The sequence below is a fragment of the Balaenoptera physalus genome, assembly GCF_965194825.1.
Source record: "Balaenoptera physalus genome assembly, chromosome: 10".
NCBI classification, from domain to species: Eukaryota; Metazoa; Chordata; class Mammalia; order Artiodactyla; family Balaenopteridae; genus Balaenoptera; species Balaenoptera physalus.
Window position 1 is genome coordinate 44,355,462 of NC_138889.1, and position 26,949 is coordinate 44,382,410.

Below are 26,949 nucleotides of genomic sequence, written 5' to 3' on the forward strand. Positions count from 1 at the left end.
TCATTGCGGTGGCTTCTCTTGTTGAGGAGCATGGGTTCTAGGCACGCGGGCTTCAGTAGTTGTGGCACATGGGCCAGGCTCATTAGTTGTGGCGCACAGGCTTAGCTGCTCCGCGGCATGTGGGATCTTCCCGGACCAGGGCTCAAACCCGTGTCCCCTGCATTGGCAGGTGGATTCCTAACCACTGTGCCACCAGGGACGTCCTCTATTTTTAATATTAATATAACTTTTATATCTTGGATCTAGTGGGTTAATAGAATATATTATTAAAATTATTTTCAACTGTGTTTTTTTTGTCCATTTCACTAGAAAATTTAAAATCACATATGTGGTTAGCATTATCTATCTATTGAAAAGTGCTGATTTAGACCATGAGGTCCTCAAATCATACATGTGTGTACAACATTTTGCTTCCCTTAAGTGGAAAATCATTTTATGGTTTCTTAGACAGTTAATAGGTGTTACATTAAAACAAAACTAGGATAGGCAATAAAATAATGACTTGGACAATAGAGTCCCCCTCAATAAATCTTACTCATTTATATATATAGTTTTATCATGTTGAATACAGTGAGTCAAAGCGTAGGTTTAAATAAAGCAAATTTCTTTGGTCCAGGACTTCTCAGAGCTACTACTCTACTTTATACACAATCTATATATCAAAAAGATATGTGAAGCTTTAAATGATACATTAGGCAAGATGGACTTAATTGACATTTATAGCACATTCCATCCAAAAACAACAGAATACATTTTCTTCTCAAGTGCTCATAGAACATTCTCCAGGATAGATCATATCTTGCATCGCAAATCAAGCCGTGGTAAATTTAAGAAAATTGAAATCGTATCAAGTATCTTTTCCGACCACAACGCTATGAGACTAGATATCAATTACAGGAAAACATCTGTAAAAAATACAAACACATGGAGGCTAAATAATACACTACTAAATAACCAAGAGATCACTGAAGAAATCAAACAGGAAATCAAAAAACACCTAGAAACAAATGACGATGAAAACACAATGACCCAAAACCTATGGGATGCAGCAAAAGCGTTCTAAGAGGGAAGTTTATAGCAATACAATGCTACCACAAGAAACAAGAAACATCTCAAATAAACAGCCTAACCTTACACCTAAAGCAATTAGAGAAAAAAGAACAAAAAAACCCCATAGCTAGCAGAAGGAAAGAAATCATAAAGATCAGATCAGAAATAAATGAAAAAGAAATGAAGGAAACAATAGCAAAGATCAATAAAACTAAAAGCTGGTTCTTTGAGAAGATAAACAAAATTGATAAACCATTAGCCAGACTCATCAAGAAAAAAAGGGAGAAGACTCAAAACAATAGAATTAGAAATGAAAAAGGAGAAGTATCAACTGACACTGCAGAAATACAAAGGATCATGAGAGATTACTACAAGCAACTATATGCCAATAAAATGGACAACCTGGAAGAAATGGACAAATTCTTACAAAAGCACAACCTTCCGAGACTGAACCAGGAAGAAATAGAAAATATGAACAGACAAATCACAAGCACTGAAATTGAAACTGTGATTAAAAACCTTCCAACAAACAAAAGCCCAGGACCATATGGCTTCACAGGTGAATTCTATCAAACATTTAGAGAAGAGCTAACACCTATCCTTCTCAAACTCTTCCAAAGTATAACAGAGGGAGGACCACTCTCAAACTCATTCTACGAGGCCACCATCACCCTCATACCAAAATGAGACAAAGACGTCACAAAGAAAGAAAACTACAGTCCAATATCACTGATGAACGTAGATGCAAAAATCCTCCACAAAATACAGGCAAAGAGAATCCAATAGCAAATTGAAAGGATCATACACCATGATCAAGTGGGGTTTATCCCAGGAATGCAAAGATTCTTCAATATATGCAAATCAATCAATGTGATACACCATATTAACAAATTGAAGAATAAAAACCGTATGATCATCTCAATAGATGCAGAGAAAGCTTTCCAAAAAATTCAACACCGATTTATGATAAAAACCCTCTAGAAAGTAGGCATAGAGGGAACTTTCCTCAACATCATAAAGGCCATATATGACAAACCCACAGCCAACATCATTTTCAATGGTGAAAAACTGAAAGCATTTCCTCTAAGATCAGGAACAAGACAAGGTTGCCCACTCTCAGCACTATTATTCACCATAGTTTTCGAAGTTGTAGCCACAGGAATCAGAGAAGAAAAAGAAATAAAAGAAATCCAAATCAGTAAAGAAGAAGTAAAGCTGTCACTGTTTGCAGATGACATGATACTATACATAGAGAATCCTAAAGATGCTACCAGAAAACTACTAGAGCTAATCAATGAATTTGGTAAAGCAGCAGGATACAAAATTAACGCACAGAAATCTCTTGCATTCCTATACACTAATGATGAAAAATATGAAAGTGAAATTAAGGAAACACTCCCATTTACCACTGCAACAAAAAGAATAAAATACCTAGGAATAAACCTACCTAAGGAGACAAAAGACCTGTATGCAGAAAACTATAAGACACTGATAAAAGAAATTAAAGATGATACAAACAGATGGAGAGATATACCATGTTCTTGGATTGGAAGAATCAACATTGTGAAAATGACTATACTACCCAAAACAATCTACAGATTCAGTGTAATCCCTGTCAAACTACCACTGGCATTTTTCACAGAACCAGAACATAAAATTTCATAATTTGTATGGAAACACAAAAGACCCCCAATAGCCAAAGCAATCTTGAGAAAGAAAAACGGAGCTGGAGGAATCAGGCTCCCTGACTTCAGACTATACTACAAAGCTACAGTAATCAAGGCAGTATGTTACTGGCACAAAAACACAAGTATAGATCAACGGAACAGGATAGAAAGCCCAGAGATAAACCCACACACATATGGTCACCTTATTTTTGATAAAGGAGGCAAGAATATACAATGGAGAAAAGACAGCCTCTTCAATAAGTGGTGCTGGGAAAATTGGACAGCTACATGTAAAAGAATGAAATTAGAACACTCCCTAACACCATACACAAAAATAAACTCAAAATGGATTAAAGACCTAAATGTAGGACTGGACACTACAAAACTCTTAGAGGAAAACACAGGCAGAACACTCTATGACATAAATCACAGCAAGATCCTGTTTGACCCATCTCCTACAGAAATGAAAATAAAAACAAATATAAACAAATGGGATCTAATGAAACTTAAAAGCTTTTGCACAGAAAGGGAAACCATAAACAAGACGAAGAGACAACCCTAAGAATGGGAGAAAACATTTGCAAATGAAGCAACTGACAAAGGATTAATATCCACAATTTACAAGCAGCTCATGCAGCTCAATATCATAAAACAAACAACCCAATCCTAAAATGGGAAGAAGACCTAAATAGACATTTCTCCAAAGAAGATATACAGATTGCCAACAAACACATGCAAGAATGCTCAACATCATTAATCATTAGAGAAATGCAAATCAAAACTACAATGAGATATCAGCTCACACCAGTCAGAATGGTCATCATCAAAAAAATCTATGAACAATAAATGCTGGAGAGGGTGTGGAGAAAAGGGATCCCTCCTGCACTGTTGGTGGGAATGTAAATTGATACAGCCACTATGGAGAACAGTATGGAGGTTCCTTAAAAAACTAAAAATAGAATTGCCATATGACCCTGTAATCCCACTACTGGGCATATACCCTGAGAAAACCATAATTCAAAAAGAGTCATGTACCACAATGTTCATAGCAGCTCTATTTACAATAGCGAGGACATGGAAGCAACCTAAGTGTCCATCGACAGATGAATGGATAAAGAAGATGTGGCACATATATACAATGGAATATTACTCAGCCATAAAAACAAATAAAATTGAGTTATTTGTAGTGAGGTGGATGGACCTAGAGTTTGTCATACAGAGTGAAGTAAGTCAGAAAGGAAAAACAAATACCATATGCTAACTCATATATATGGCATCTTAAAAAAAAAAAGGTCATGAAGAACCTAGGTGCAGGATGGGAATAAAGACGCAGACCTACTAGAGAATGGACTTGAGGACATGGGAGGGGGAAGGGTAAGCTGAAACAAAGTGAGAGAGTGGCATGGACATATATACACTACCAAATGTAAAACCAATAGCTAGCGGGAAGCAGCCGCATAGCACAGGGAGATCAGCTCGGTGCTTTGTGACCCCCTGAGGGGTGGGATAGGGAGGGTGGGAGGGAGGGAGACGGAAGAAGGAAGAGATATGGGTATATATGTATATGTATAGCTGATTCACTTTGTTATAAAGCAGAAACTAACACACCATTGTAAAGCAATTATACTCCAATAAAGATGTTAAAAAAAAAAAGATACGTGGCCTGTGTTTCTCAGACTCATTTGATCACACATCATTTTTATTCTTTATTTCTTTTTGAGCACCTTAAGAGACTAATTTTTTTTTTTTTTTTTTTTTTTTCCAGAAAATGTTTTGGGAAATGGCTCTAGTCCTTACTTGGAATGTGAAGAGGTAAAAAAGATGAGTCTTCTATTTAGGACCAGAGAACTTAGAATTTGATTAGCACAATAAAAAGACCCAAAGAAAGGGGAAATGACCATTTGGACTGGCCTAATGTATATAGTACATAGTACATAGTAGTAAATGATAAATACTTACAGCATTTGGTTCTACTGGTGAACAGTATGAAAAGCAGCATTTGAGCTATATCTTGTCTTACTATGACCCATTCACTGAACCCAGGCTCTAAGAACATCTTTTGATTAATTTCTTAATGTTCAAATCGCCTCAAAGCTGATTTATTCTGGGCGAGAAGAAGAGAGCTAATCAGCAGTGGTGTGAGTGGTAGTGGGTAGAAATCAGTAACAAAAACAGGGATATCAATTTAGGGTTGCCACAGTGGATGTTTATAGGGCAGTTATCCCCCTGCCCTCTTTTTAGATATTTCTATCAAAGAACTAATATGTGCTTGTTCCACTTAGCTTTAACTGAATTACAATGCATAGGTCATTACAGCACTCTCCCTATGGATACATGTTCCCATCACAGTACTTTAGCGATCCTTCCATGCTTTTCAGAAAATCTCTTCTCTGCCATATTCTTATTTATTTATTTATTTATTTATTTATTTATTTATTTATTTATTTATTTATTTTTGGCTGAGTTGGGTCTTTGTTGCTGCACGCAGGCTTTCTCTAGTTGCGGCAAGCGGGGGCCACTCTTCATTGCGGTGCATGGGCTTCTCACTGCAGTGGCTTCTCTTGTTGCGGAGCACGGGCTCTAGGCACATGGGCTTCAGTAGTTGTGGCATACGGCCTTCAGTAGTTGTGGCACGTGGGCTCTAGAGTGCAGGCTCAGTAGTTTTGGCGCATGGGCTTAGTTGCTCCACTGCATGTGGTATCTTCGTGGACCAGGGCTTGAACCCATGTCCCCTGCATTGGCAGGTGGATTCTTAACCACTGCGCCACCAGGGAAGCCCCTCTGCCATATTCTTTATCAACTACCACTCCTAAGTAATTGATCAACCCCTCCTCAGTGGCAAAGATGTTTATGACGCTCTTCACAATGACAAAGGATTTCCATTAATCTCTAATTGCCTCTTGGTAAATACTACTGGATGCCTGGATCATTTCCTTGAAGGTGTGTGATGTCTCTGTTAAAATCCATGTTTTGGGACTTCCTTGGTGGTCCAGTGGGTAAGCCTCTGCGCTCCCAATGCAGGGGGCCCGGGTTCGATCCCTGGTCAGGGAACTAGATCCCGCATGCATGCTGCAACTAAGAGTCCGCGTGCTGCAACTAAGAGTTCGCATGCCAGAGACTAATATCCCACAGGTTGCAAGTAAGACTTGGTGCAGCCTAAATAAATAAATAAATAAATGTTTAAAAAAAGAGTCCATGTTTTTACAGCTAGAAGGATACTCTACGGACACACAGATACTATCACTTGCATACTTTTGGCATTAGTTCCAAATGAAATAAAGGCCATAATGAGTCCAGAGGAAGAACACACCCTTTACCAGAGCTCACCAGCAGAGAGTATGTACAGATGGAACGTTAATGCTCATTGGCTGAGAGCATATCTACAGTTTGCTCTTTTAACTCCCATTGGCTGAAAGCAAACACCCATATTCAGAGCAGTCATTAGGTAGATAGATAGAATTCTATCCTAATGGATTGTTCTCTCTCTCTCTCTCTCTCATTTGTCCATCAGTCTATCTATGTACATTTAAAGAAAATTTCAGAGAAAACAGCGCTATAAAGAATCATAGTTGCGGGGGCTTCCCTGGTGGCGCAGCGGTTGAGAATCTGCCTGCCAATGCAGGGGACACGGGTTCAAGCCCTGGTCTGGGAAGATCCCACATGCCGCGAAGCAGCTGGGCCCGTGAGCCACTACTACTGAGCCTGCGCGTCTGGAGCCCGTGCTCCGCAATGGGAGAGGCCGCGATGGTGAGAGGCCCGTGCACCGCGATGAAGACTGGCCCCCGCTTGCCACAACTAGAGAAAGCCCTCGCACAGAAACGAAGACCCAACACAGCCAAAAATAAATAAATAAAAATTAAAAAAAAAAAAAGGTGGCAAAGACAGCCACGGTCAGTGAGTCGACCCACCCACTAATTAAAAAAAAAAAAGAATCATAGTTGTTTGGAGAAATGTTTAAAAAGACATACACTCAATAACATTCCCTGCACATTTTTTAGGCAGGTACTTGTGACCAATTCACGCTAGGCACCCTCAGAACTTAAGAAAAGAAAATGCACATACACAATTATTGTGGTCTAAAAGTTGTTTTTGTTGCAAAAACGTTAATGTAACCTGCAACTAACTTTTTTCTCCCCTATGAGGAAGTTGTTTAGTTCTCGCCCATGTTCATTAATTTGGCTGCCAATTAGTCACGTCCCTCTGTTTCACATGATGGGTGCTACCAAGAAAAATAAAGGGAAAATGCATTATTAAATTTCACAGAAGTATCTACATGCATATGATAAGGAACATCCAAATACTGCCACACTCACATAACTAATGTTCACTTCCCTTCATTCAAAAAGGTTTGCTTCTTTCCTCCTTTAATGTCTTTCATAAATTTGTTCTCCAGGGACTGCTGGCTGCTGTTAATCATGCATATCAACTCCCGTTGTGCCAGAGGAAACTTAATTATTCTAATTTTCAAGGTCATAGAAATATCCAAAGGTGCCAGTTTGACAGTCCAAAGAATAACCCTAGCTCAAGGGAATCAGAGGCAGGACTTTTTATGGAAGGCTGGTTACAATCTTATCCACAGAGCTGTGCTGAAGGTTCACTAGCTTCCCAACCTGAATTAAATTGTTTAGGACAAGCTCCCCAGAGTGACCGGCCAATGAACCTGGCCACAAATAGGAAACACTTCCTCGCCACGTGCAGGGAGCGCAGTTTTCTTTCCAGGGTCCCTCAAAGCTGCAACTTCTTAGGGACAGGCAAGTGCTTACTTTTGCGACACCACTTAAACCTTCCTACTTATCTTCTGAGGTTTCAGCCGTGAGGACAGAAAAGAGATAAAGGAAATGTTCTGTAGAATTTTAAATAAAAGCTGTTCTACAGTTGCTGGGAAAAGTAACTCCACAGAAAATTTCCCGAGACGGACCAGCAAGAATCAGGATCCTGTTTTACATCGTCTTGATTTCTCAAGGAACACTTATCTGGAAGCTTTCAGTATGGAAACGGGCCATACTGAAAGATGAGTTTCTAAACAATGCAAATCTATCTGGATAATAATACTTCAAGGGAACATAACTTATAAAATGTCCATACTATCAGTTTCCTTAAAATTACTAAGAGGTAAGTAGGCTTTGGGATTTCACGGCTTCTGGGCTATAACTTCTGATTCACTGGAAGGAGATTCCAAATTCCCATGTCCAACTCTGGGTACAAGATTTACCTTTTACTTCCTACTTCCCAAATCTTGCTGCTGCTGCTAATTGCTTCCAGCCCTGTGTGCTTCATAAAGCCTTTCAGGAACCAGAGGCTGTGATACCATGTCGCCTTCAGGACATTTATCTAGCTTATTCATAAAGATCTTCCAGGAAGCCTCCTAGTGGAAACTGCACCCATAAATCCCTCCACCATCACTCCACACCTCCCCCACGGAGCCACAAGGAAGCTGAGCTCTGAACATGAACACAACTTGAGAGCAAGGTCCCACCCCTGCAGGAAACTGTGTAAGCTGTCCTTAAAGATGACGCCATTCAGCCATCTAATGCCAAAAGTTTAAAAACGCAATTAAAAATTTAAATATTAAGCATCATGATAATCACATGTGAACGAAAGGGATTTAAAAAAAAAAAAACAACAGCAAGGCTTCAAGGCAGTTAATGGGTCCTCAGCTGGCCTGCTAATGCTGAGAACATCAGGTCAGGCAGGAGGTATACAGAGGGTTGTCACAGTACATTGGTGCTGAGGCAGCATTCCTCTATGGCTAAGGAGGTGGGACGGCTGGGCAAGAGATGGCATGGGGAAGGAAGCTGATTGGCAAATAATCTGTGGTCTAAAAGCAAGTTTCTCAGACGTGGGCCTTGGTGTACAGGGTGAGAGTCAGTTTTGAGAGGAACAAGTCCAGTGGCCAAGATAATTTCATAAGGAAGTGACCTATAGTATGGAAAACAAGGCCACTGGAACTTTCAACAGACAGTTGACAGCAAAAGCAGAAGTAGCAAGCCCAAAGGAGAAAATACCTGCCTATCCTTCTTGGATAGTTTATGTAAAATCTTGTTTTGGATTCTAGAGGATGAATGACCTTTTACAGTTCTTTCCTATGTCAAGATTCCAGTCATTCAATTTGGAGAAAAGCTCTGCCTCAGCCTCTGTGGAAGAGTGGAAAGATTGTATTGAAATGTCAGCTCCCCTGCTAAGGAGCTGTTGAAGCCTTTTGCAAGTTACTGAGTTTCTCTGTGCCTCAGTTTTCTCATCTGAACTTTACCCTACACTGTTTTCATGAGAGCATATATTCCCTAAACATGCTCCTATGCCCGCTCTCCAACACTTGACTCATTCCTTTCACCTCTAGTTGGAGTGACTCATTGGTTTGGCACATTTGGGAAGAAGACTAGGTGTACTCCACTCAGATCTGCACTTTCTCCTCTTGGGGTTGAGCTGCCCATAGGGAAGCCCAATTCATCTGCCTAATTCTGGGATTCATTCTCTGCAAGCTCATCTGGCTCTGGCACTAACCTACATCTGCCAACTTAGCGTCTCTACAATAAAGATGATATTCTGGCCTCCATCTTTGCTCTTCTGCTTTATTTCTCAAATTATTCAGAACTCAGGCTGAGAGGAGCGATACTCTTTCTCAGTCTCCCTCAGGCGCTCCCATCAATCTGCAGACTAGGTATCAGGATGTTGTGAGGAGTAAATGAGGAGGCATCTGAAACCATCTACCACTGAGCTCCATTCAGAGTCGGATTTCACCAAAAATTGGCTGAATTGGAACCTTGCACCCCTTCGCTGATCTGGTGACCCAAGTGGGCCTCATACCAATAGGCCAGCCAGCCACAAGCACCTCCAGACTCAAGACAGAGGCTGGCACCTGAGTAGCCACACACTGCCCTCGGGAACTACCTGGGCAGCAAAATCTGTAATCCTTGTAATACATTGTGGAGCAACAGCACGAAAAACTTAACGGCAGAATTCAGAGATCATTGGCTCTAAAGTGGGCTTAGTGACAGTAGTCTAATCCCAGAGACTCTGAATGCAAGAAAGCTGGGAAGAGGAAGCCTGAAAGCACAGTCTTATTTCCCCAGCACACTTTCAGCAGGCAACAAGGACAATAAATTAATGAAGGCGGAGGGAATCCAGCCCTACGAAAAACTCCAGCTGTGGTTAAAGGAATTTATCACAGAGAATGAGAAAAGAAATTGGAATCCTGAGCAAACACGTTTGCTAAAAACTAATTCATGTTCTAACCTCAGAAGTGTGTGGATGTATAGTTTTTGTTCTGCCTGCAAATGTGTCCTGTGCTATCCAGGCCTGTCAGAGTGCAAATTTTGCCTCTTGAAGATTAGGAAGGATGACAAACCATTCTTAATATAAAAAGTATAAAAAATATAAATATAAACCATTCTTAATATAAAAAGTAACTGTCTCCATGACTTTAATAACAGAACAGGCTCAAGACTTATCATTCATAACGCTATACATTTTTCTGCCCTCAGAAAACAAGAAACCTTCAAGAGTCACCTCTTAAGTGGAAATGCACACAAATCCAGGTGCAATCGTGGAAAAAAGAGGGGAAAAAAATTTGGTGAGAGCAAAATTGACCATTCAGCTCTCTAGGGGTAGATAGGTTATGATGGCTAACATTTACTGAATGCTCGCTTTTTGCCATATATTGTTCCAAGCACTTTCATAAATTAATTTCCTTAATCTTCGCAACAAACTTTGAAGGTAGGTGATATTTTTACCCCCATTTTACAATCAAGGGAATTGGCCACAATAAAGCAAAAAGACTTGTCCAAAGTCACACAACTAGTAAATAGCTGAGCCAGGAGCCAAACCCAGGCCATCTGGTTCCAGAATGAGTTCATTCAGCCATCTCCCACAAGCCCTCCTTCTGGCTCTAGAATGAACTTTTACAACTCCAGGTCGATTTGAACCTCATTCTGGATCCTGCCTACCTGTCTCTGTGTTTGCAAGATTTTATTCAGCATCCACCTTCTACAAAGGTACAAGCACTCTAGACAGGCCTGACTATCTTCCCTTCCTACTGCTCAAGGGATTAGCTTTGGATAAAAGGAGCCACTCTGGTTCTTTCCTTTCCACTTCCCCTTCCAGAAATGTTTCCACATCCCTGACTATTGGTCCTGGCTCACAGCAGTGGATGGACATGCTTATAAGAAGACACTTGTTTTGGCAACGTACGCAGGGAAACCTTGCCCATATTCAGCAAAAGAAGTGTGTTGTCTATTTCCAAACAAGACCAGGGAAACTTCACTCTATGCCTTACCCTCGTAGTACTTATATATAAAAGTTTACCTTGCTTTGTACAATTACTGTATTTCAGCTTGGGGTCACAGGAATTTTCATTATAATACTGTTTAGCTGTTACTGGGCATTCAGTGGGCCAGGCTCGCACATCTTGAAGAGCTCCACCTTTATTTTGTCATTTAATCTCCACCTACAAGTAGATATTACTGTCCTCACTTTACAGAAAAGAAAACTGAGATTTGAAGAGTTCAAATACTTCCCCAAAGTGACTCAGGGAGTGAATAGTAGAAAAAGGGTATTTACTCCAAGTCAGCCTAACTCTGAAATATGTGCTCTAAACCACTATATATATATACACACACACACACATATATATTGTTATATATATTATATATATAAATATGTATTATGTGTGTATAGCATTTCTAGTTAGAGAATATGTGAATAGCAATTATTAGGCTACATTCAATCAACATTTATTTGCTACAAATTTGTTCTGCAGTATGCCAAACTGTAAATTTAGAGATGGGGTTTAGACAGGATAGTCAAGCTCAAAAAGCTTACAATCTAGGTGATTTTAAGAGATAGGAAGTGCTGAAAATGCTATGACATAAGACTGCAAATCCAGATGTATCGACTCCAAGGACTATTTGCAGATATTTACTTTGATGACTACCTGGTACGATTTGAAACTACACAAAATGTCTTTACATAAGTGAAAAACTGAATATGAAAAAATATATGTTCCATTTGCAATGATAAAAAACACCAGCAGATCAAAGACTGAAAGATAGTAGGCAAAACACAAATAGTTTTCATATTAGGATGGGATTATGAATATAGCCTATGGACGTATGGATATCTTTACAATTTAATACATGAGAAGATTATTATAGAAACATTATATTCAAGAAAATCATAGTATATTACTTTTTTACAAGTGAAAATAAGAGAATTGTGTAAAGGGACCACTCACGCTAAAAATATCTATTGCATCCTTTCTGGTCTTTGATTGGGAAGCTTGTTTTAAACCTGATATTGGTTAGGAAACCTGAAATCCAAAATTAGTTAAAATTAGATATAAAAGAGATTAAAAGAGACTGAGAAAAGGGCTCATGGAGGAGTTAGTTGGTAAGTTTAGGGTGAGTAGAGGTATAACTGTTAAGAGCATATAGAAACTGCCTCTGCCACTTCCTAGCGGCAGGATTTTGGGTGAGTTACCTAACACCTCTCTCCTGGCCTCAACGTCCACATCTGTAAAATGGGTATAGTAGCATATCACACAAGGTTGTTTTGATATTATGAATATAAACATTTATATCATTTATGACACATGTCAGTTACTATTTTGAACTGACTTTCACTTTCCATAGACTTCTTTTTCCCTCCAACTAGATTTTAACTTGTTTGGCTGGGGATCAATGACTTTGGGTCAATGAAATGTTGCATGCATATATGACTATACATGACAGATAAATTCCCCAAAGAGGCTGATTAGTGGATTCATAAGGAGACAAACAAATGGATTAGGAGTTCAATTTACACTTCAATTGTGAAGGACATAATTTGTTAGCGTCAGACCTTTTGCCCGAACAGCAGGTTTTATAAAGAGAAAATACCGATTAACCTGAGGTCATTACTACAAAACACCAAACTGTCCCACATCTACTTGTGAAAATCACTCCCAATGTCCTTAACACTTTCATCATTGAACTAACGATGGAAAAAGTCATGGGGAAACAATCACAGATCAGAAACGTGAATAGGCTCCCTTGTTGGTGGAATTATAGGTAATTTTTCCTTGTTGAAGACAATACATACATAATACATATATACATATATACACACATACATAAAAATAAATGTTCAGCCATTCTTAATCTAAACTATCATCAGAATCACTCACAGACCATCTTAAACATTCAAACTCCTGCCCCCTATCCCAGAACTCCAAAGATTCCCAAGTTAGAATTTCTGTGAGTAAGTATTTTTAAACAGACATCCAAACGATTGTAAGGATCAACCAGGATGCACTACCACTGGATCCATGTGGGATGTCTTCCTTTGCTGTGAGTAACGAGCTCCAACAACCCAGACCTGGATGGAAGATTTGTTTTCCCTCCCTGAAAGGAACCAGTTGGGAACTCTTCTGGGAAGGAAATGTAAATCAGTGATTCTCAACCTAAACTGTATCAGAATCTCTGGGGAAGTCTTTGCAAAACACAGTCACCCAGGTCCTATCCCCTGCAATTCTGACTCCATTGTTCTGGGGTGGTACCCTGAGCATTAACTGAAAAAAATTCGAATGTGATTCTAAAACACAGCTGGGTTTGACAGCTACTGATTTTAAAAAGTATTAGTTCCTAGGGCTGCTATAGCAAAGTACCGTAGACTGGGTGGCTTAAACAACAGATTTTGTTTTCTCACACTTCCGGAGGCTGGGAAGTACAAAATTAAGGTGTCAGCAGGGTTGGTTTCTTTGGAGGCCTCTCTCCTTGGCTTGTAGATGGCCATCTCTTCCTTGCATCTTCACATTGTCTCCCCGCTGTGTGTGTCTGTGTCTAAATTTCTTGTTTTTATAAAGACACCAGTCAGATTGCATTAGAGGCCATCCTACTGGCCTTATTTTAGTTTAATCAGCCCTTTAAAGACAATCTCCAAATGCAGTCACATTCTGAGACACTGGAAGTTAGGACTTCAACATACAAACTGGGGAGTGGGGCACAATTCAGAGCATAATAAAGAGTTTTGAATTTTATTGTGTATTATCAAAATGACAGAACCTTTTCCTTCTAAGACAGAAACCATTGAAAGGGAATAGTCATTACATTTCAATTCTGTGGTGTCTGCTAATTTCCTCACAATGTACCTTTGAGAAAGGAAAGGGCATGTTCATTGACACCTGCCACAATCAAGTATCCTGAGCATTCTTATCTGACTTCTGTGAAACCGAGCCATCCATTCGTAAACATGTGTGCTTCTAAGAAAGTAATATAACCTATATTCTGCATTATTTTTCCCAATAATATTCATTAGCATCCTTAAAGTATTTTTCTTCTTGGGAACCTGGTGGACATTTCCCCCTTTGTCTGAGATAAACTCTAACAATTATCTATGTTTCATTCTTTCTTCTAATGACACAATTTTTATTATATTTCTTTATCAAATTTTCAGTGTAGCACTCACTCTATGGAGGCCCCTAGTTCAAGCCTTTTTACAAATAGATTAGCTCACATTGTAAACTCCACACTGTACATACAGAGCTAGGAATGAAAATATGGAATCAACTGTTTGATAGAAAAAAAAAATGTCAGCCTTTGAATCAGAAGTTTAAGCTCTAGCTCTGTCACTTAAGCTATATGACGCACAGAAAATAAGGTCACACCAAAAAGTCAGTTTCTTCACTAACTCACTTTGTAAATTACAAAAGAATAAACGACTTGAAGGATATCGTTATGACCTCTCCCTCTTCTTCCTCATCCTCCCATTCTTCCTAATTTCTTTTTCTTCTCCTCATTATTCTTTCTTTCTTCTTGTTATTATTATAACCCCACCACCAACAGCTTGACACTTTGGAACAAGGAATTGAAAGAGAAGAACGCATTAAGAAATAGTTATCTTCCCACGTACAATGAATTGTTTTCTTGCAAAAGCCCTTCAGGAAATAGCTCAAAAGAGAAATGTTTTAGAACAAAAATAAAATACATGCTTCCTGCTAGACTGGCCTTGGCGACTTGAAATATTAACTGGACAATTCTCATGTGTAAGAGACCACATGGCTGTTCATCTTTGGTTTTCAACTTCTGTTTGTAGGACCAAGTCAAGGGCTTAAATCACATACTGGCAACAGTTCAAAAGATTCCGGGAGAACCTGAACATTTCTCTAAAAACAAAATTAAAAAAAAAAAACAAAAACAAAAACATGTTGTGTTAAGTTGTTAGAACGAAACACATATACCAGGAATTTTTTCAGTAGCTCTGTAAGCATTTGACAATACAGCGCGGCATGCACTTGGGGACTTTAGGCTACTGACATCCCATCCCTGCTCCCAAACAGCTGGGCTAAATTTGGAAAGCTTATTTTTAGAAACAATGAACTAGGAAGAGCCTCTCCTCGCTCAAAAGACTGGTTTGCTGAGTTGATTTTTCTCTCACTGATTTAGGAGATTTCAGAATTATATTTCCAGGTTTGAAAACATAAGCTCATATAAATGTACAAGACCTGAAAATACTCATTGACAAAACCTCTTAAATAGTTATGTTTACAATTACAATAGAATCAAAACAGCAACATAAGAGGAATCAACTTTTGGCAGGTCTATCAACTTGTGTTTGCCCATCACCGTAGAGTTTTCAAAGTGCTTATGTATATCACACACTATTTCATTTGTGCTTAGAAACGTTTCTTGGAAATAGAAAGAAGGGAAGCCTTACCTTCATTTTAGAGGATGCTGAAGTTCCAACACCTCAGCTCAAATATCTCAGCTACTAGGTAGCATGGAAAAAATCGGACACTACAAAGATGTAGTTTGGCGTTCATGATAATTACCTGCCAAGCTTCATCACAGAAGGAGGACACATCCTGCTTTTTGGTTCAGTACCGTGAAAATATGGCCTCTCTGGGTACCAGAGCAGCAGGCAGGTATAAACACATTAAAACACATTAAATGCAGGCAGTTGCATACAGTGATGGAGTGTGACCAGGGTCATGTCTTGATTCCCTTTGCCATCCATCAGCTTTGCAGGAAACTTTCTGTGTCTGTGCCTGACCGCTGCTTTGTAAAGTGCATTAAGTCTACATTTGCCAAGTAATGTTTAAGTTTCTTCAATGCAGAGACAGTATGGATACATCTGTTTTATGTATGTATGTATGTATGCATGTATTATTGGTGGTGTTGCACAGAGCAATCTGAATGCCACAGGTGCTCAAATAGACTTCCTAAGTGTTGCATCTCAAAAGAAAGCCAACCATTTATTTCAGGGCTTCAATACCTCACAGAATGTCTCATGAAAGAGATGCACTAGTCTTCAAAACATATCATGTCTAAAGTAAGCCCTAGCTCATGAATGTGCCGGCAGAAGGTGGGCAGCTGAAAGTAAAATTAAGTCTCTGAGGGATCTTTCTAGAGTTTACTGAATTAGCTTTCATGCCCAGGAAATTGATGAAGTCCTGGATAAAATACATCCCTAGGAGTTTCCTGGTCTACAGTGGCTGGATCTAGAATTATTCAGTTGTTACTATTTACATTTTAAATCCTAATGGAGCTCCACTTGGGTCTGTACGTTAGTTAAGGGACAGAAAGAGAAAACTGTTTTATGGTGGTTTAAAAACAGACCCCTCTAATGGGCATTTGAGATGCCATTTTGAGTTTTAAATCAGCAGGACAGACAGCAGATCCTCTGGGTTCTGATAGGGAACAATGAAATCAATCAAGCAGCTAAACGCTGATATTAAAGGCCGGTGGCACTCACTGTGGAGTTTCCATTGGTCATCTTCATCCTTCCCGATTTGGGGGTCAGCTATAATTCACAGTCAGTGCTAAAATGCTTGAAGAAGTATTTATTATCTTCCAGACACAATTTATTGCTTTTGATTATTCATTTTTCATTACTACGGGAAAGCAGGATTAAAGTGTTTCAGAAGTGACCGCTTATATTAATCTTTCAAACACATGCTCCACGTAAAACTCTCTGTCAGGGAAACAGATATAATTCCTGCTGCCAAAACAGCCATAGATAAAAGTAAACAAACATGAAATAAAAATAATTCTAGAGTCCATTTGGAGGCTGGAGAACAGAAGCAGACAGAGAAGATACAGGGTGACGGGTTCAGAGAATAGGGGAGGGAGGGAAGAATGCTTGAGAGTGCATTTATTAGACCCAGCAAATTTATTCTATGAACATTTTAATTTCAACAGTCATTTAAATTAGCTCTTTATTTAACTGTGAAATTAGATTACTCCTCCGTCTCATGTGCAGTACACTTATGAACTTAATAGAGGACAAGGAGTGAGGCGGGGGTCACACGACATCTTTGAATCCAAACAAATTGCCTCTTGGCACTTGGAGAGATTGGAAACAACTACCTCACTTTACACAACAGGAACCTGAGACCCAGAAAGGCTAAGGGACCTTCCTGAGGTCACACAGCTGGAGAACAGCAAAACCAGAACTACAACAAACGTTCAGAGCAAGTCTATTCCATTAGACCACTCGGTTAACACGTAATCGGCTAGTTTGGGGGTTTGAAAGCACAATTATGACCATGCTTTTGGTAAAATATTACTTTCCTTTCGACTTTCCCTCCTTACGGAAACTCTCCTCCGACACTGCATGGCTTTCCGCTCCGTCTCTAATTTCAGTTTCTTCAATTGACACCGGTCCACCATGACCACTCATGCAACGGATGCACCTTAACACTCTAGTTTTTCTTCTTCACATGCTGAAGACTCTAATTACAAACACCTCTGAGCATCACTGCCCGAGAGCTTTCTATTCCAGCCACAGAAGTGCAAACCACCTGTGCAGTACAATCTGGAAGGGCCCGCATGCATGTCCCTGGGAGCCGTCCTCAAGCAGCAATGGTCCGAGAGCTGCAGACAGGGACTGCCTTGGTTTCAGCTGGGATAAATCTAAGGTGTGTTACGCATCGTCTCCCAGAGCTTTCCAGCAGGGCTGAGCTCCACTGGCCCCAAGTGCTCACTGGCTTCATGACACACCCTTTACTGGCTTCTTTCCCTTCCTGGCCTCACTTCCTTACCCCCTACTAACGTTGCCCAGGACCCCCCCTCCCCCTTATTAAGGGCTTGAATTCAAATCCTTGCCTCCAATTCTGCTTCTGGGGAAACCCATTATCCAAACACTATGCTGGACATGTCTAATTCTGCACTTCGACTTGGGCTGTTCTTTCCGTCAGGAGACACCTCCTGTGTATAACCACCTTTTCCGAGTTACCCATCCTCAAGGCTCTGGGCCAGGCTCTGCCCTCCCAAACCTCCTTAGCCAATCAGCCAGGGAGACCGCCACCATCTGGAGAACTGTGCACCTCTCAGTAGCACAGGTCCCCTGTGAAGATGTTTACATGTGTATTTACTTTGACTACAATCCACAGACTAAATCAGGAGCTCCTGGGAGGCCAACACCCTGTCATGTTCATTCTCACCTCCACCAGAGCAACTGTGGTTCCATGTGGTAGGCTTTGCTCCACGTCTGCTGAAAAAAGGTGAACTTTTTAGAAATGTCCTTAAATAAAACCATTGTGTTTCTTCTTGAAGGATGCTTCCTTATGGAGTTATTTTTCTGTCTTATGGGGAGATCTGGCTTTCACATTGTATAATAAACATACCTAATACGACACAATATATGAAAGAAAAGTGCTAAAATACTCTCAATTCTGTTTCAGATCAGAGGTACTGGAGCCTGGAGCCTGCGTGCTGCAGAAAAAAAATTTTTAAATAGTCTTGTGTTTTGTTACTTTGAGACCATTTGTTAATGCTGATGAAACAAAGGTTCCTGTAAGTGAAGGAATTTGGGCATCAGAGAATCCAATTATATGCAACATGAAATTGGCATGGAGATTCTTGATGCTATAACAAAGGAAGGCTCTCCCACAAGCAGCTATAGGCCAAAGTAAGGATTTGTGCCTCTATCAACGTTTTTCCTCATATATGCAACCTGAACCAGATCTGGGTCCCTTGGTTTCCTGAAGTTGGTATGACAGCTTGATCACGGATCTGGTGGCTTAGCTGCCTTACAATCTATTGTGCACGCCAAAAGCCTGCAGGTCCCCAGCAGCTCCTAAGTGCATTTCCCATAAACTTGGTGCCCCAAATTTATCTTGGGGGAAAAAAACACCATCTAATCCAGGAGGATCAAACACTATAAACAAAAACACGAGGGCAACTTGGCCTTTTCTCAACCCCTGCACTTCCCCTCCACCCCATCCATCATGATCTTGACTCAGGACGTGATTTCCCTCATCCTAGCAATAATATCCCAGCGAGCCTCGGAACCTCGCTTTGTATTTTTTAACTCAAATTGTGTTTCGGTTATAAAATTTAAAAATTCAAACAGTAGATAAAAGCATGAAGAATAAAGAAAAAAATCACCTATATTCTAGAGATGGAGAATGCAGATGGCTGCAGAACAATGGTGAATGTATTTAATATGACAGATCTGTACTCTTAAAGATGGTTAAATTGTACATTTTATGTTATGTATATTTTAATTCAATTAAAAAGTCACCCAAAGGTAACCACTATTAATATTTCAGTTTAAATCCCTTCCGGACTTTTATGAATGAAGGCATAGGCCATCATATATCCACATATATTTTTTATGAGATCATACCAACATAATATTTCATACCTTCTAAATAATTTTAGCATTATTTTGGTAATCTTCGTTGATAAATAACATCATTTTTAATGACTAGATAACATTCAATTATATAGATTTGCCATCCTTTAACCAAGACCCCATTATTAGATATTTAGATTGTCAGTTTTTTGTTCAATAAATTTATTTATTTATTTATTTGTTTATTTATTTATTTTTGGCTGCGTTGTGTCTTCATTGCTGCAAGCAGGCTTTCTCTAGTTGCAGTGAGCGGGGACTACTCTTCCTTGTGGTGTGCAGGCTTCTGACTGCGGTGGCTTCTCATGTTGCAGAGCACGGGCTCTAGGCACGCGGGCTTCAGTAGTTGTGGCTCGCGGGCTCTAGAGTGCAGGCTCAGTAGTTGTGGCGCACAGGCTTAGTTGCTCCGCGGCATGTGGGATCTTCCCAGACCAGGGCTCGAACCCGTGTCCCCTGCATTGGCAAGCGGATTCTTAACCACTGCACCACCAGGGAAGTCCTAGGTTGTTAGTTTTAAACCATCATCTCTGAATAGTTTTTTAAAATCAGAATTGCCAGGCCAGAGGGAGACACATTTGTAAGTTTTCAACCTACACTATCAGAGTACAAGCTATAATTCCACTTTATCTAAAGAAAGCCTCCCTTCCTATCCGTCCTCACCCAATTACTCTCCCTTAGCCCAGGTCTAATCATATCTCGGCCTCTCTTTCTTTCTTACTGTCTGTCTGTCCGTTTCTCTCTCTCTCTCTCTCTCACACACACACACACACAGACACACACACACAGACACACACATACTAATGATTGAACTTTAAATTCCATGTTGGCATCCAAGACAGCCATGATCAGGTTTCAACTACTTTTTTAGAGTTTGCATCTCACTCTTGCACTCATGCATTACACAGCAGAGCCAAGCTGGATTACTCCCAATGTTCCCATTAAGACCCTCAATTCCCTGTCTCTGTGTCCTTCCTTCCTGGAATATCCTCACCTACCATGAACACCTGTTGAAAATGTAATTTTGCAGCCCAGCTCAGTGTGGATTTGTTCCTGTCCTTCTCCATGCTCCATCATAATAATAGATAATGTTTACTGAAATGTACTAACCAGGGGCTTATTTCATTTAACGTACAACAGCCCTGTGAGCTATATTGAAACAATTTCCCCTTTCATGCAGATGAGGACACTGAAGCTTGGAGAGGTTAAATAACTTGCCCAAGGTCACATAGCTAATAAGAGGGAGAGCTGGATCCAAACCCAGTTTCTCTGCCTACAATTAATCACTGTGTAATTAACACGGGCAAAAACCATAATTCAAAAAAGAGACATGTACCACAATGTTCATTGCAGCTCTATGTACAATAGCCAGGACATGGAAGCAACCTAAGTGTCCATTGACAGATGAATGGATAAAGATGTGGCACATATATACAATGGAATATTACTCAGCCATAAAAAGAAACGAGTTATTTGTAGTGAGGTGGATGGACCTAGAGACCGTCATACAGAGTGAAGTAAGTCAGAAAGAGAAAAACAAATACCGTATGCTAACACATATATATATATGGAATCTAAAAAAAAATGGTTCTGAAGGACCTAGGGGCAGGACAGGAATAAAGACACAGATGTAGAGAATGGACTTGAGGACACAGGCAGGGGGAAAGGTAAGCTGGGATGAAGTGAGAGAGTGGCATGGACATATTTACCAAATGTAAAATAGATAGCTAGTGGGAAGCAGCCGCATAGCACAGGGAGATCAGCTTGGTGCTTTGTGACCACCTAGAGGGGTGGGAGAGGGAGGGTGGGAGGGAGATGCAAGAGGGAGGAGATATGGGGATATATGTATATATATATAGCTGAATCACTTTGTTATACAGCAGAAACTAACACACCATTGTAAAGCAATTATACTCCAATAAAGATGTTAAAAAAAAAAAAAAGAAAGAAACTGGAAACTCAGAGGCCAAAACGGAACCGATGGACCTCAAAGGCCAGAGCCATGTCTTGTTGGGTCCTTGCTCCAGGATCTGAGAAGCAGATTTTCATCTCTGTCCATAGGATAGGTAGTTCCTGATAGAAATAGGAACTGGGCTAGGAAGAGCCAGGTACCTGAAGTTATGCTAAGCTGGCAGACAGTGTCTTAACTCTTGACAGGTGGGAACCCATTCCTTCCAGAAAAGATTCCTGTCAAAGTAGAGTTAACTTTGGGTATCAAACTACAGGGAGGATAAAGAGCCCTTCACATCTGAGAATCCTCAGGGTGTGTCACAAATGAATGAAAGCATCATCAGAGGTACTTTATGCATTTACATGTTAGAAATCTGGAAACTACTAGACCACAAAGATGATGTGAGGTCAGAAATGGTGTTTCATTCAACTTAAAATCCCCAGCAGTTACCACAGTACTGGACACAGAGCAGATAATGAAAATACAAAGAAAACAGGAAGGCAGAGAGAATCCCAAAGAATAAAGTCCTTAGGAGCTGTGTTATTACCTTTGGCTGTTTCTTGTGATTCTAAGGCCAGTTACTATCAGTCACAGTATAGACAACGGGTAAGAGCTACCCACTGGGGCACCGAAATTTCATACATGAGAACAAAAATTTAGAGATTATTTGGGACAGCCATTACAAAAAATAAAAACAGCTTCATTTAACGAATCCTGGCATACATATATCAATACTAAGTAATGTGTACACTGCTAGAATTACATTATGTTTATCCAATTGCCAGAACAATTCTGAGAAGCAGATGTGACATATTCATGCTACAGAGGATCAGAGCCACAGGTCAAGCAGCTTGTGTCACACAGCTAATGAGTACGGGAGACTGATTTTAGGTCAAGATCTACCTGGCTCGAGAACCAGTGCTATGAACCAACATCAAAGACTCTAGAATGAGGCAAAGGTTCTACAACGGCAGATGCAGGAGAGATTCCAAGTCCCTAAATCCTACTTGGGTTCTCTCCACATTGTATCATGATCACGGGCTTCTAAAGTGATGACCTCAAGCTTGCCTGACCACATTTTCCATAGAAATAAGGCAGTCTGAGGGCTGTTCAGACTAACTGCTGATGACGATTCTATTCAACACAGATTTATTTTCAAGAGTGAAAAGAAGTACTTGGGCATGAGCCCGTATTGTGTTGGCTGTCAGCAGAAATGATGTAAATAAACCAGAACATGAGATTCTAAGAGAGCGACAGTCTCCCTTCATCCTCTTTCCTAAAAATCACGTGTGACGCACTACCAGGGAGGAACGTTAGCGTCCCCAACAAGAATTTCCATTGCAGCCCCACCTTGCTTTCCTGGCCTATGGTTCTTCAAGTCCTGGACTCACCAGGCTCCCTTAATCCCTTGTGAGGTGAAACACTCCAAGACTGATAGCGCCTCTCACCTGATCAATATCCTCTGAAGCTTATCACTCTCAACCAGAGTTAATGGCTCCCTTGAAAAAGTAGCTTTTTGCTGCCATTTAGCAAGCAGCTCAGCCCTCCCTGAAGGCATCCAAGGATGCTGAGGGTTACTTCACCCCTGGCCAACCTCAGAACCCAGAGCACGCAGGGCCCAATAGGAAGGCTGTAATCTTATATTCGAAAGCAACCAGGAAGCTATCTTTTAAAGAAATCCAAACAAGAGAAAAGTTTCATTCACAAAGCAGTTCACTGCAGCATTATTTACAATAATAAAAAAGAATTGGCAAGTATCTTGCAAGTCCAACAGGGAAGAACGCTAAATGACTTAAATATGATGTGCTCACGTGATGAAAGATTATGCCGACTACAGACATAACGCTTATAAAGGTACTTATTGTCATTGGAAAGTGTTCCCTTATTAAGTCACTTGACAAAAACACAAGACACAGAAGTATGTAAGCCATACAATCTTACAATTTTTTAAAAGTTCACAGAAAACAAGGTGGAAGGAAAATACTCAAACATTAATGATCCTACTATACTATGATCAGAGTTATCATTTTTCATTTCTGCTCCTTCTTCGTACTTCTTCAATAGCTTCCAAATGTTCTATAATTGGCAAACAATCCTTCTAAAACTAGGGAAAATGCAAAACTTAAGATATTCAGCACTAAGTTGACTATCCGGTCAGCAAAGATGAAGGATGAGAGTTTCACTTGGATATTTTTCAATATGAACATTTGCAGAATTCTCTCTCCTTCTTCAAATATCCTAGCAAGGCCAGCTTTCTGCTCAGGGTTTACCAGTTACTCTGTTGCAGCCAACTATAGGGCAAAACTGCCTAATGGTTAGTTCCTGCCACTTCATGAGAATTAAAGCTTTTACAAATTCTCTGGCACTTCAGGGCCCTCACAGCTTATCTTGGAGCAAGAGAAGTGGCAAGTTGTTGACTACTTATAAAGAAATTTTCGTAGCAGTTTCTATAGGATAAACAGTGTGTCCCAAGCAGCCAAGCTCTTCAGGAATATTCTTCTCCAAACATTTCATGAAAACATTTTGTAAGATATAAAACAGCTTTAAATACAAAGTTACGTATAACTCACATTTAGGTAAAAGGTGATCTAAACCACCAAAGTGAGATGTTAAACCTTTCTTTAAAAAATTATATTAAGAAGTCACAAGGTCAAATTGGAAATACTCAATAAGTTCATTGCCAATAACTATGAATAAAAGTAAACAGCACAACAAAAATCCTGATAAAGTGTCCAGCCTCAGCAGAGCCTTGGGGCACTAAAGAAAGCTTTGTAGCTACGTTCATCCACCATCTGTCCTTCTTAAGTAAGTGGGGTGTGCTGGCTAATTTTCCATGACAACTCGGCTAGACTATGATGCCCAGTTGTGTGGTCAAACACCAGTCTAGATGTTGCTGTGTAGGTATTTTTTATGTGATAAACAGTTAAGTCAGGAGACTCTGAGTCAAGCAGATTACCCTCCAGAATGTGTGTGGGCCTCATCCAATCAGCTGAAGATCTTACAAGCAAAGACTGAGGTTTCCCAAGGAAGAAGGAATTCTCCTCAAGTCTGAACCATGAAAATCCTGCCTGAGTTCCCAGCCTGCCGTCCTGCAGCAGCATTTGGACGCAAGACTGAAGCATCAACTTTTAGCTGAGTAGCCAGCCTGCTGTTGGCCTGCCTTACGCATTTCCAACTTGCCGGTCCCCATAAGCACGTAAGCCAATTCCTTACAATAAATCTCAATATCCTCCCCATCCTCTCTCCCTCTCTCTGTCTCTCCCCCTCTATACAGAGATAGATGGATCTAGATGTATATAGACCTATATATCCCATTGGTTCTGTTCCTCTGGAGAACTCTAGAGGATTGCCTAACTCTAGAACTCTAGAACTCTAGAACTCTGCCTAACTAATACAGGCAGAGTGACAATATTTCTTAATTAGCTTGAGGCAGTCCCGGTTTACACCTGTTGTGGTCTAATTAAGAGCTACCCCTTTCCCTCTGAAATGTGTCCCGGCTGGGATGAGAAATCACATGATCTCTTTACACAAAGAGCTAAAGATAGATTTATGATCTTCCTAAGTAATAAGCTCCTTTCACTTACAATGTTGTGTTTCCAATTTCTCGGTGACCCACAATAAGAAATATATTTTCTGTCACAAAACAGAACTGACCCTTATGATGTGCAATGCAATGGGCTATTTTATATTTTATAATGTGTCATTTCAAATGCTCTCTGCAACCCACTAACTTCACTGCATGATCCATGGATGGGATCATAACTCAGTTTGAAAAGCACTGACTGGGACGAATTCAGGGCTGGCTGGAGTGCAGTGTTCCTAATTGCCTCAGGACACACTGGGGACAGGGAAGGACGAAGAGCGAGGCCAGTGTATCAGAGATTTTACTTTGTCTATACTCCGTACAGTCTTCAGTATCACTTCTCCTAAATATAAATGAAGCAATAGGGCTTCCCTGGTGGCGCAGTGGTTGAGAATCTGCCTGCCAATGCAGGGGACACAGGTTCAAGCCCTGGTCTGGGAAGATCCCACATGACGCGGAGCAACTGGGCCCGTGAGCCACAATTGCTGAGCCTGCACGTCTGGAGCCTGTGCTCCGCAACAAGAGAGGCCGCGATAGTGAGAGGCCCGCGCACCGTGATGAAGAGTGGCCCCCGCTTGCCGCAACTAGAGAAATCCCTCGCACAGAAACGAAGACCTAACACAGCCATAAATAAATAAATAAAATAAAATAAATTTTAAAAAATTTAAAAAAAATAAAATAAAATAAATGAAGCAATAGTAAATATAAACCCGTCAACCAGGAATATGATTCTGGAGTGTTTTCCCTTTTACTGCATCTCTAGTTTCTTGTGACTCCTACACACAGAGAACAGGAAAAATGAATCCATTCTACTGCGTTATGCTGCCTCTCGTTTCACTCTCCTCCAACTCAGTTAACTTCCCTTGCAGGAGGACCCATAATGTCCAGATCCCACCTGTGGCCATTCAGTAAATATCCACTGACTGCCTGCCAGGCACAGGGCAGGCAGGGTTTCCTCCGCCACCAAGTTCCAGCAGCTTTCAGCGGCCATAATCCCAGGTGTGTTTCAGGCTCCATGGCCCAGCGTCAGCCTCCTTTCAGCCTTTTGTCTCCCTCACCACACACCTTTCCATGCCCAATGCAAACACACTTATCCACACATGTCCCCTGGCCCCAGCATCCTGCCCGAGCCCCTGGTCAAGCACGCTTCTCCCCCACCCCATGCGCCCTACCAAGTTTCTTCTTTTCAAAGCCATTCGGACTCCATCCCTTCTTTTTAAAACTATTACTGTTTGCAGATGACATGATGCTACACATAAAAAAATCCTAACAGTGCTACCAGAAAACTACTAGAGCTCATCAATGAATTCAGGAAAGTTCCTGGATACAAAATTAATATACGGAAATCTCTCGCATTCCTATACACTAACAATGAAATACCAGAATGAGAAATTAAGGAAACAATCTCATTTACCATCTCGTCAAAAAGAAAAAAATACCTAGGAATAAACCTACCTACGGAGACAAAAGCCCTTACTCCAAAAACTGTAAGACACTGATGAAAGAAACTGATGACAACACAAATGGAAAGATATACTGTGTTCTTGGATTGAAAGAATCAATATTGTTAGAATGACCATACTACCCAAGGCAGTCTACAGAGTCAACGCAATTCCTATCAAATGGCAGTTGTTACAGAACTAGAACAAAAAATTATAAAATGTGTATGGAAACAACAGACTCCACCCCCTTAACATGGCCTTCCAGATTCTGCCAGGGACTGAACAAGCCCCACAGCTTCAAGATGGAATTTGTCTCAAGCCAGAGGGGCCCAAGTTTAACACAAGCACTTTCCCAGAAAAAACTGCCCTCAGGAACTGAAAAAGTGAAGGAGGGTCAGAGAAGCACAAGCCAGAGACAAGAGTAGGAATGGGATCGGAAGAGTCAGGCAAAGGGGGCAGGACGGCACGGTCCAGTTCCAGAATGAATGGGTCAGGACTCAAACAAAGGAGGAAACATTGTGGAAGCAGCTACAAAAGAGAGCTAGGTATCTCTCTTTTATTTATTTATTTATTTTGTTGCTCCAGGTCTCTTAGTTGCGGCAGGCAGGCTCCTTAGTTGCAGGAGGCGGGATCCTTAGTTGTGGCATGTGT

At 40.5% G+C, this 26,949-nt stretch overlaps 1 protein-coding gene and 1 long non-coding RNA gene across 11 annotated transcripts in view; one reads left to right on the forward strand and one right to left on the reverse strand.

Annotated features, from left to right (window-relative positions):
- The window catches only part of FAT3 (FAT atypical cadherin 3), a 717,656-nt gene that overhangs the window by 475,452 nt on the left and 215,255 nt on the right, over nucleotides 1-26,949 (reverse strand). The gene's annotated exons all lie outside the window — the stretch shown is intronic.
- LOC309636711 overlaps nucleotides 6,297-26,949 on the forward strand; it is a 183,228-nt gene continuing 162,575 nt past the window's right edge. The window contains exon 1 of the long non-coding RNA XR_014250165.1: nucleotides 6,297-6,589. This is a non-coding gene — a long non-coding RNA (uncharacterized lncRNA). The remainder of the gene's footprint in view (nucleotides 6,590-26,949) is intronic.